Genomic DNA, 12,800 nt, shown 5'->3' on the forward strand with positions numbered 1-12,800 from the left:
GTTCCAGCTTGCTTTCCCCAGTGGTTGGACCATTTCACAACTGCACCAACAATACATTAATGTCCCAGTTATTCCCTCCGATATTTATCATCTTTTCCTGATATTTTAGCAATTTAAGATGTGTAAGGTAGTACCTCAGAGTTCTTTTAATTTGCATTTCTCTAATCAATAATGATTTAGGGAATTTTTTTCATATGACTATAGGTAGCTTTGATTTTGTCATCTGAAAATGTCAATTTTTGCCTTTTATAATTTCTGTAGTTGTTCTTTGGTCATAAATTACTCCCTCCTCCAAAGGTCTGATAGGCAAATTATCATTTGCTCTCCTAATTTGTTTATGGGATCATACTTTATGTCCAAATCATGTAACAATTTTTTACCGTATTTTCATAGGGGTGTGAGATGTTGGTTCATTCTGAGTTTCTGACATAATTTTCCAGTCTTCCCATCAGTTTTTTTTTTTTTTTTTTTTTTTTTTTTTTTTATTTAATAGCCTTTTATTTACAGGCTAAATGCATGGTTAACTTTACAGCGTTAACAATTGCCAAACCTCTTGTTCCAATTTTTTCACCTCTTACCCCCCACCCCCTCCCCTAGATGGCAGGATGACCAGTAGATGTTAAATACATTAAAATATAAATTAGATACACAATAAGTATACATGACTAAAACGTTATTTTGCTGTATAAAAAGAATCAGACTCTGAAATATTGTACAATTAGCTTGTGAAGGAAATAAAAAATGCAGGTGGGCATGAATATAGGGATTGGGAATCCAATGTAATGATTTGTAGTCATCTCCCAGAGTTCTTTCTATGGGCGTAGCTGGTTCAGTTCATTACTGCTCTATTGGAAATGATTTGGTTGATCTCGTTGCTGAGGATGGCCAGGTCCATCAGAACTGGTCATCATATAGTATTGTTGTTGAAGTATATAATGATCTCCTGGTCCTGCTCATTTCACTCAGCATCAGTTCACGTAAGTCTCTCCAGGCCTTTCTGAAATCATCCTGTTGGTCATTTCTTACAGAACAGTAATATTCCATAATATTCAGATACCACAATTTATTCAGCCATTCTCCAACTGATGGACATCCATTCAGTTTCCAGTTTCTATCCACTTCCCATCAGTTTTTGTCAAATAATCAGGTCTTATTGCAGAAGCTAGAGTTTGGTGATTTATCATATACTAGATTAGTATATGCCTTGATTATCAGGTCATATGTATCTAATCTATTTCACTGATCCATCTCTCATATTTTTTAGCCAGTATCATATGAATTTGATGCCTGCTGCTTTACAATATATTTTTAGGTCTATTACTGGTAATCCACCGTCCTTCGTATTTTTTTCCATTAATTCCCTTGATATTCACTAATCATGGAGAGAAGATGGATGCATTCCAATAATTTCATGGATGAAACAAGGATGGCTATTATCATCCCTATTATTCATCTTTGTACTAGAAATTCTGGCTTTAGCAATAATAAAAGAAAAAGAAATTAAAGGAATTAGAAGAGCCAATGAGGACTTAATGCTATCACTCTTTGTAAAGATGATATGATGATATACTTAGAGAATCATAAACACAAATCATCCAAAAACTTCCTTGAACCAATTAACAGTTTTATCAAAGTTGCAGGTTACAAAATAAATTCAAAAAAATCATCAGCATTTCTATTCTTACTGACAAAGCCTAGCAGCAAGAGATAGAAAGAGAAATTGCATTAAAAATAATTGTAAACAAAATAAAATATTTGCGTGTCTACCTGCCAAGACAAACCCAGGAAGTATGCGAACATAATTACAAAACATTTCTCACATAAATTAAAGTCAGATGCAAACAACTGGAAAAAATATCAGTTGCTAGTAAGTAGGCCAAACCAATCTAATAAAAAACATAATTCTGCCTAAGTTGGTCTTCTTGTTAAGTGCCATGTCAACCAAACTGCCAAAAATTATTTTATTTAACTAGAAAAATAATAACAAAATTCATCTGAAAGAAAAAAAGTCAAGAATATTAATGGAATTAATGAAAAAAAAAATACAAAGCATGGTGGTTTAGCAGTACCAGACTTAAAACTATATTACAAAGCAGTAGTCATCAAAAGAATTTGGTATTAGTTAAGAAATGTAGTGGAGCAGTGGAATAGGTTAGATACACATGGCATAATAATCAAGACTTATAGTTATCTAGTATTTGATAAACTCCAAACTTCAGCTTCTGGGATAAGAACTATTTGAAAAAAAAAATTGCTGGTCAAACTAGAAAATAATATGTCAGAGCTTAACTACCAATTCTATTTGTTGTTATTTTAAAAAACAGCAGGAAAGCTATTTGAAACTCAAAGGAACAGCCAGTCCTGATTCTAAGAAAAAATTTAGAGGTTAGTTTTGGTTTCACCTGGTTCTGAAAAGTCAGCGGAGAGAGAGAGAGAGAGAGAGAGAGAGAGAGAGAGCTATCTTTCCTTATTGTGGATAGAATCTTAGAATCATAGATTTTAACATGATTAGCTATTCTCCAATTAATAAATGGTCAATGGTCAAAGGATATGAATAGACAATTTTCAGATGAAGAAATTAAAACTATTTGTACCCACATGAAAAGCTGTTCCAAATCACTATTGATCAGAGAAATGCAAATTAAGACAACTCTGAGATACTACTACACATCTGTCAGTTTGGCTAAGATAAAAGGAAATGATAATGACAAATGTTGGAGGGGATATGGAATATTGTTGGTGGAACTGTGAACAGATCCAACAATTCTGGAGTAAAATTTGGAACTATGCTCAAAAAGTTATCATATTGTTCATACCTTTTGATCAAGCAGTGTTTCTACTGGGATTATATCCCAAAGAGATACTAAAGGAAGGAAAGGGACCCACATGTGAAAAAATGTTCGTGGTAGGCATCTTTGTAGTGGCAAGAAACTGGAAACTGAGTGGATGCCCATCAATTGGAGAATGACTGAATAAATTATAGTTTATGAATACTATGAAATATACTGTTCTGTAAGAAATGACTAGCAGGATGATTTTTTTTTTAATTTAATAGCCTTTTATTTACAGGATATATACATGGGTAACTTTACAGCATTAACAATTGCCAAACCTCTTGTTCCAATTTTTCACCTCTTACCCCCCCACCCCCTCCCCTAAATGGCAGGATGACCAGTAGATGTTAAATATATTAAAATATAACTTAGATACATAATAAGTATACATGACCAACACATTATTTTGCTGTACAAAAAGAATCAGACTCTGAATTATTGTACAATTAGCTTGTGAAGGAAATCAAAAATGCAGGTGTAGCAGGATGATTTCAGAGAGGCTTGAAAAGACTTAAAGGAACTGATACTAAGTGACATGAGCAGAATCAGGAGATCATTATACATGGCAACAAGAAGATTATACGATGATCAATTCTGATGGACGTGGCTCTCTTCAACAATGAGATGATTCTAACCTGTTCCACTTGTTCAGTAATGAAAAGAGCCATCTACACCCAGAGAGAAGAATGTAGGAACTGAATGTGGACCACAACATAGCATTGTTACTCTCTCTGTTGTTTTTATCTTGCATTTTGTTTTCTTTCTCAGTTTTTCTTTTTGTTCCTTCTTGATCTGATTTTTCTTGTGCAGCAAGATAACTGTATAAATAAGCATACATACATTGGATTTAATGTATATTTTAACATATTTAACATGTATTGAACTATCTGCCACTAGAGGAGAGAGCAGGGGGAGGGAGGGAAAAATTTGGTGCAAAAGGTTTTGCAAGGCTCAGTATTGAAAAAATTACCCATGCATATGTTTTGTAAATAAAAAAGTTTAATTAAAAAAAATGTCAGAAACCTGGTATAAACCTACATCTCACATCCCATGTCAAAATAAGTTTAAAATGGGTACACAATTTACATAAAGGATGATAACAAATAATTTGCCTATCAGATCTTTGGACAAGGAAGGCATTTAAAACCAAAGAACTAGAGATGGACAACTTCTATTACATTAAAACAAAAAGGTTTTGCACAAACAAAATCAGCAGAAGTGAGAATAAAAGGGAAATACAAAACTGGGGAGAAATTTTACAGCTACTGTTCCTGATAAAGATCTCCTTTTTAAAATATATAAAGAACTATGTAAAATTTATAACAATACAAGTCATTCCCCAATTGATAAATGGTCAAAGGACATGAACAGACAATTTATAGGGAACAAAATTAAAGCTATCTTTAGACATATGAAAAAATGCCTTAAATCACTATTGTTTAGAGAAATTCAAATTAAAACAATTCTGAGGTATTAGCTCACATCTCTCAAAATGGTTAAGATGACAGAAGAAAATAATGATAAATGTTCAAGGGGACATGGAAAACTGGGGTTACTTAATCATTGTTGGTGGAATTATAAAATGGTCCAACCATTTTGGAGAGCAATTTGGAACAATGCCCAAAGGAGTATAAAACTGTCCATACTCTTTTACCCAGCAGTGCTACTACTACCAAGGAAATTATAAAGGAGGGAACAAAACCTACATGTGCAAAAAATTTTTTGCACCAGCTCCTTTTGCTATAGCAGAAAATTGGAAAATGAGTAGATGTCCATCAGTGGGGGAATGGCTGAATTAGCTGTGGCATATGAATATAATGGAATATTTTTTTCTATAAAAATAATGACTAAGCTGATTTTATAAAGGCTTGGAAAGATTTACATGAATTGATGCTGAGTAAAACAAGCAGAACCAGAAATACATTGTCCACAATAACAGCAAGACCGTGCGATGATCAACTATGAAAGACTTGATTCTTAGCTGTTCAGTTATCCAAAAGCAATTCCAAAAGAATTTCAATAGAAAATTCCATCTGCATCCAGAAAAAGAACTATGGAAAATGAATATAAATCAGTGTATGATAGGTTCACTTCTTTGTTTGTTTGTTTTTTTCTGTCCCATGTTTTTTTTTCATATTGTTCTGATTTAATCTCTTCAAACATAAGTCATTAAAGCAATGGGTATTTAAAACAATGAATAAATAAATTTTAAAGAAACATTTCAGAAATAAAAAAACTATTGAATTTAAACAAGCAAGAGTTGGTTTTATGAAAAAAAAATGTAAACCTTTAATTAATTTGATTAGAAAAAAGAAAAAGAACAAAACCAAATTGCCAGTATCATAAATGAAAAAGGAAAACTTCCCACCCATGAAGAAGAAATTAAAAAATAATTAGGTGCCATTTTGCCCAATTGTTTGACTATAAATTTGATATTAAAAGTGAAATAGATAAATAGATAAATACTGACAAGACTATAGACTGGCCAGATTAATAAAAGAGGAAAAGAAATTGAATATTCTATTAGTCAATTCCCAAAGAAAAAATCTCCAGAGCCAGAAAGATTTTCATGTGAATTCTACCAAACATTTAAAGAACAATTAATTCCAATATTATGCAAACTATTGGGAAAAATATGGAAAAAAGTAGTACTACCAAATTCCTTTTGTGATACAGATATGAAACTTAAATCAGGTAGGGTCAAAACAGAGAAAGAAAATTATAGACAAATTGCCCTGATGAATATTGATGCAAAAATATTAAGTAAAATATTAGCAAAGAGATTATAGTAAGTTATCACCAGGATAATACATCATGAGCAAATAGGATTTTTACCAGGAATGTGGGGCTGGTTCAATATTAGGAAAATAAGGGGTCAGTTGGGTGACATAGTGGATAAAGCATCAGCCCTGAAGTCAAGAGGACTTAAGTTCAAATCTGGCTTCAGACATATAACACTTCCTAGCTGTGTGATCCTAGGCAAGTCACTTAACCCCAATTCCCTCAGGAAAAAAAAAAGAAAAAGAAAAAAAAATTAGGAAAAGTATTATATAGTAAACTATACTATATCAATAACCAAACTATATAAATAACCAAAAATTTTAAAAATCATATGATTATACCAATAAAGACATAAAAAGCATTTGACAAAATCCATTCCTATTAGCAATACTAGAGAGCATAGGAATGTATGGACTTTTCCTTAAAATTATCAGTACCATCTATCTAAAACCATGAACAAGAATCATAATGGGGATAAACTAGAAGCATTTTTCAATAAAATCAGGGTTGAAACAAGATGGCCTACTACCATTATTGCTATTCAGTATTGTATTAGAAATGTTGGATTTAGAAGAGAAGAAAAAGAAATTAAAGGAATTATAGTAGGTAATAATGAAATAAAATTATCACTCTTTGAAGATGATATAATGGTACAGTTAGAGAATCAACTAAAAAAAACTACTAGAAATTAACAACTTTAGCAAAGTTGCAGGATACAAAATAAATCCATAAAAATCATAAGCATTTCTATGTTACCAAGAAAGTCCAGTAGCAAGAGATAGAAAGAGAAATTTCATTTAACATCACTATAGATCATATAAAATGTTTGTGATTCTACCTGCCAAAACAAAACCAGGAACTATAGAAGAACAAATGCAAAACACTTTTCACACAAATAAATTTAGATCCAAACAATTGGAAGAATATCAAATTATCATGGATAGGCTAACAATATAATAAAAATGACAATTCTACTTAAATTAATGTATTTATTCAGTGCCATACAATTGAATTCTCAAGAAATTACAAGCTAGAATAAAATAATAACAAAATTCATTTTGTAGAACAAAAGGTCAAGAATTTTAATAAACATTACCTAGCTATACTAGACTTAAGACTATATTACAAAGCAATGTTCATCATAACCATTTGGTACTGGCTAAGAAATAGACCAGTTGATCTGTATAATAGGTTAGGTTTACAAAACAGTGAATGATTATAGTACTCTATTGTTTGATAAACTCTTCTTCTAGAATAAGAACTCACTCTTTGACAAAAGCTGCTTAAAAAAAAGGAAAATATTATGGCAAAACCTAAGCATTGACCAACACTTAACACCCTATACCAAGATAAGGTCAAAATTGGTTCATGATTTTGACATAAAAGTTGATATTTTGAGGAAATTAAGAAACCAAGGGAGAGTCTACCTCTCAGATCTATGGAGGAGGGAATTTATGGCCAAGAAGAACTAGAGAATATTACAAAATGCACAGTGGGTAATTTTGATTAAATTAGATTTAATAGTGTTTGTACAAGCAAAACTAAATTAGCTAAAATTGGGGAAAAAAGTTTACATCCAAGGGTTTTGATAAATGTTTTATTTCTAAAATATATAGAGAATTGACTCAAATGTATTAGAATACAAGCAATTCTTCTATTGATTAATGGTCAAAGGATATGAACAGATAATTTTCAGGCAAAGAAATTAAAACCAGTTCTAATCATATGGAAAAATACTCCAAATCACTATTGAATAGTGATTGTACAAATCACTAATGATTTAGTGAAATGCAAATTAAAACAATTCTGAGGTACCCCAATACACCTCTCAGATTGGCTAAGATGACAGGAAAAGATAATAATAAATATTGGAAGGGATATGATAAAACTGAGACATTAATGCATTGTTGTGGAGCTGTAAACTGATCCAACTTTCTGGAGAGTAATTTGAAACTATGTTCAAATGGCTATCAAGCTATACATATCCTTTGATTGCAGTTTTTCTACTGGGTCTGTATTCCAAAGAGATCATAAAAAAGAGAAAAGGACCTACATTGCAAAAATGTTTGTAGCAGCCCTTTTCGTTATAGCAAGGAACTGTAAACTTAGTGTATGCCCATCAATTGGGGAAGGACTAAATAAGTTATGGTTTATGAATGTTATGGAATATTATTGTTCTGTAAGAAATGATCAGCAGGATGACTTCAGAAAGGACTAGTGATACTTACATTAAATGATGCTAAGTGAAGTGAGTAGAACTAAGTGAACATTGTACATAGCAACAACAAGATTATGTTATGATCAACTCTGATAGACATAGCTCTTTTCAACAATAGGGTGACTTGGGGCAATTCCAATGGAGTTATGATGGTGAGGGTCATCTGCTCCAGGGACTGAAAGTGTTTCACAACATAGTATTTTCACCTTTTTTTGATGTTTTTTGATTAGTTATTTTCTTTCTCATTTTTCACCTTTTGATCTGATATTTCTTGTGCAGCATGATATATGTGGACATATGTATAAGAGAGCAGCACCTGGTTAACACATATTGGATTACTTGTTGTCTAGGGGAGAGGGTGGGAGGATAGGAGAGGTAAAAGTAGAACACAAAGTTTTGTAAAGATGAATGTCAAAAACTATCTTTGCTTCTATTTTGAAAATAAAAAGCTATTACTAAAAAAAACAAATATATGAATAAAAATCATATTATAGGATTTAAAGTTGGAAGAGACTTTAGATAATTTAACTCAACTTCTTGTTTAAAAGATGGAAAAACAGAAAAAAGTGATTTGACTAATAATCACAAAATAACACAGGTGATCTTTGAGCATATGTTCTCTAATTTGGTGGACTCTAAAATGGGAGTTACATCCCCTTGAAAGGCTGTGTCTTTACCTCAAGTGTTATGTAATTAAATAATGGGAGAGTAGGAAAATGGATAGCATGATACCCTCCCTTCCATAGCCAATTTCAGAGCTTATCTCCAACTCAAAACTCTCCCTTCTATTCCCCTTCTAACTGCAAATTCCTAATCTTTTTTGTTCCTCAGCACAGTTATAACCCAATTTCTCCCTCTAGGCATCCACAGAAGAAGTTATGAAAATATCATTGGGAAAATGCTCTCACCACAATGTACTCACATCTAGCTCCCCAGATCACTTCATCATTGAAGAAGGCTTTGTTCTCTGATGCCATTATGGATGAACAGAAGCCACTCCCCCCTTTTAATTTTTAAAACACCAAAGAGAGCATCACATGATGAGCAGACATAAATGGGGTCCTTTACAAATAAGACAACATTATCTGTCAAAATCTGTTCCTTTTTTAATTTGCCTATCAACGTTTGGGGGACCATGATCCTCCCAGTAATCCTGGTTCATAATCTTAGTGTGACGCTTGATATCTCACTCTTGTTTAACACCATAACCAATCAAGACAAATATTATGGTTCCTGACTCCATAATATCTTATATATCTGACCCCATCTCTAGATTCACACAGCCACAGTTTTAATTCAAGACCTCATCACCTCCTGTCTAGACTATTGTCATAACATACTAATTGGTTACTCTGACTCAAGTACCTCTTTTCCAAAATACAGCTTCCACAAAGATGCTAGAGTGATTTCCCTAAAGCACATATCTGACCATCTCACTCTCTTCTTAAATAAGTTCCAATACTTCTTATTAACTCTACTATCTAATATTATTTAATCTATTGATCTTTGTGAAATCCTACTCTATATAGGTTTTATAATGAACATACTTATTAGAACAGAAACACATATAGTATCACCCAGATATAAGAATACACAAATATATATGCATATATGACACATATTTCACACATTTGGGGATTTTAAAAACTAATATATATATATATATATATATATATATATATATATATATATGTGAAATTGTTTGGAGATCATTGCTCCAGTCAACCAATCAATCGACAATGTATTTATTAAGAAAAACTGTGTGTACCAGGCATTGTGTCAGAACTAAAATACAAAAATGAAACAGCCCTAGCCCTGAGAGCTTACAATTAATTGTGGGATGTAACATGTTCACAGATAAGTACATTATACACACACACACACATATACACATACACACATATATATACCAAAAATAATCACAGTGTTTTCACAGTAGAGGGAAGAAATGGTAATTGTGGAATACAGTAAAGGTTTATTGAAACAAGGCACTTGACTTGAATCTTGAAGAGAGTTAGAAGTTCCTGGAGACAAGGGAAAGAGGAAGAGGATTGTTTTTGCAAACATGTGTCTTTGACATTACCTCTGATTGTTTTTTCCAAGGAGATGTTTAAAAAAATTTTCTGAATAATGGTTGGAGAAAAGATATCAACTCTGAGGTGATGATTTTCAAAATAATAGTAAATAACAGTGCAGTGGACTGAGCATTAAATTTGGATTGAGAAAGACCTAGATTCAAATCCTTGTTCAGAAATTTGCTAGCTGCATGACTGTAGACAAGTCACTTCACTTTCTGCTTTCTCATCTACAAAATGAGAATAATTTTATCACCTACAGATTTTTGTGGAAATCACATGAAATAATATATGCAAAGTTTTTTTGCAAAACTTAGAACCAAAAAATTCTTTCTTTGATAAAATATATATTTGATTTAGCCTTTTGTGATGTTTAGCTTAACTCAGTCAGTAAATTAGCATTTATTAAATACCTACTATGTGCCAGACATTGTGCTAAGTTTATTCTTAAATATGATAATTTAAAGAAAAGGTATTAATTTTATTTTGTAATTACTTGGAATTGAAACTTTGGACAAAAAAATCTTTAGCAAAAAACATATTCTCAGTTTAGAGGTTCCATTGGTTGCTTCCCTGAAAAAGAAATCTAATTCTCCAAATCCATTCTTTCCACTAAATATTATATCTAAAGTAAAATTAGCACTATGCATTTCAAATTGTAAGTAAATGAAAAAGTAATAATTATGTTATGCCAACTTAGAATTTTGTCCAAGTTTACCATGACCTAGAATTGGTTGACCCACCAATATCATTGCTGGAAAGTATTGCAATGTTAATTACTAAAAGTAGTTGAGGTCTTTATTAGCTACTTGATAAGAACACCATTATGCAACAAAGAAAAGTCAGTTTCAATGAAGTATTCAGTTCCTGCTTGGCAGAACTATTTGTATGAGATAGTAGATAAATTTGGGATCATTTATTTGATTCTGCTCTTTAAATATTAAGCAAAAATATTTCTTGCTTCTGATCAACATTTCTTGTGTCAAGAAATGATCTTATGTGACAATTAATTTTTTAAATGTTCTTCAGATGAATATGTCATTATATACCCTACACAGATTTTTACAAAACCATATACAATCAAATATCAAGCTAATCTTATATCCTACATGTTCTTCTTAACTTTCCTCTAATTTTGTTTTCTCATTGTTTTGTATCTATCACATATAAAAAATAACAGATAAACCTTTTATAAAAATATTAAACACAGTGCAAAAGAATATACCTTAATCTTTCAGTTGGCAAGTTTTGATTAATTTATAACATAGTACTTTCATAAATATTATACCCATTTGCACATAGTTGTGCACATGTGTACATACACAGATGATATGTATATATATATATATATATATATATATATATTCCTGAGTATTATGTATTTTATGTGCATATATGTGTGATGGTACAAGTATACATACATACATACATACATACATACATATATATGAGTTGTGAATGTATATAGTCAATAATTAGTTTGTATATATATGTACATATATAATATATATGAAGATATGTGATATTTTGGAGCAAACTTGTGATTTCATTGAGAATTCTTGTCAAGGAAAATCCTTCTATCAATGTATATAGGTACTTTTTCAACTAATTTTAAAATAAAAATAGCTTTTTATTTTTCAAAATACATGCAAAGAGAGTTTTCAGTATTCACCCTTGCAAAACCATGTAGTCCATTTTTTTCTCCTTCCCTCCCCTGGGCAACAAGTAATCCAATATAGGTTAAATATGTAATTCTTCTAAACATATTTCCACCTTTATCATGTTGTGTAAGAAGAATCAGATTAAAAGTGAAAAATGAGAAAGAAAGAAAGAAAAAACAAGAAAACAACAAAAAATGTGAAAATACTATGTTGTGATCCACATTTAGTCTCCATAGTCCTCTCTCTGGATGCAAATGGCTCTTTTGGTCACAAGTCTATTGGAATTGCTTTGAATCAACTCAATGTTGAAAAGAGTTAAATCCATTACAGTTGATCATCACATAATCTTCTTGTTGCTATGTACAATACTATCCCAAAAGTTCAGATACTTCAAAGAAACTGGATGGTGGGGACTGGGGAAGAGGAGGAGATGTAAAGGGGACAGATTCATTAGTATAATACTGAACTATATTATAGGATGGGAACAATGTTGAAGGACCAAAAAAATGAATATTTTTATTATTTTAAATTAAAAATTTATTGTATAAATAAAACATTCAGCTGAAAGAAATATTGCAGAAAATGGTAAAAAAAAAAGTTTTACAGGTAATCTCAGTAGAATATTATTGGGTTGGATTATTGCTGTGGTCTAATTAATGATATGTTTGGAAAAACACAAAAATACTTGGACTTAGAAGGGGAGATGTTGTTCACTTTTAGAGAGGTAGATGACAGAAATCAGCATAGTACAGTTATATATGTGTGTGTGCTATGAATATATATATGTATCTATACTATATTAATACATTTATTTATATCAATGTATATGTATCTGCATAAATATAGATATGTATATATGAGGAATGAATATGTGTGGACATGTATGTATATGTATGTATGTATACACACATAATCATGCCTAATCATAGCCTTATTTGGTGGAAAGGGGAAAAAAAAAATAAAGTAAAATGTGCACAGCAGAGAACAAAAGAAAACCTACATGGAAACAAAGAAAAACTGGACAGTTTGAAAACAATGTATAGTGTTTATTATATAGGTTTTCCTGAAATAGAAAGTTATCGCTTTATATTGAATCCTCCCTTATGTTCTGCTGTGTACATGGCAATATTTTTTCTTTTCTTATTTTGCATTTAATTTCAATTACATTTTTAAAACTAAAAACTCAACTTTCATAAGAAACCAAAGATGCTTATAGTTATATTAAAATGTT

Source organism: Sarcophilus harrisii, chromosome 3 (genome assembly GCF_902635505.1).
Source record: "Sarcophilus harrisii chromosome 3, mSarHar1.11, whole genome shotgun sequence".
NCBI classification, from domain to species: domain Eukaryota; kingdom Metazoa; phylum Chordata; class Mammalia; order Dasyuromorphia; family Dasyuridae; genus Sarcophilus; species Sarcophilus harrisii.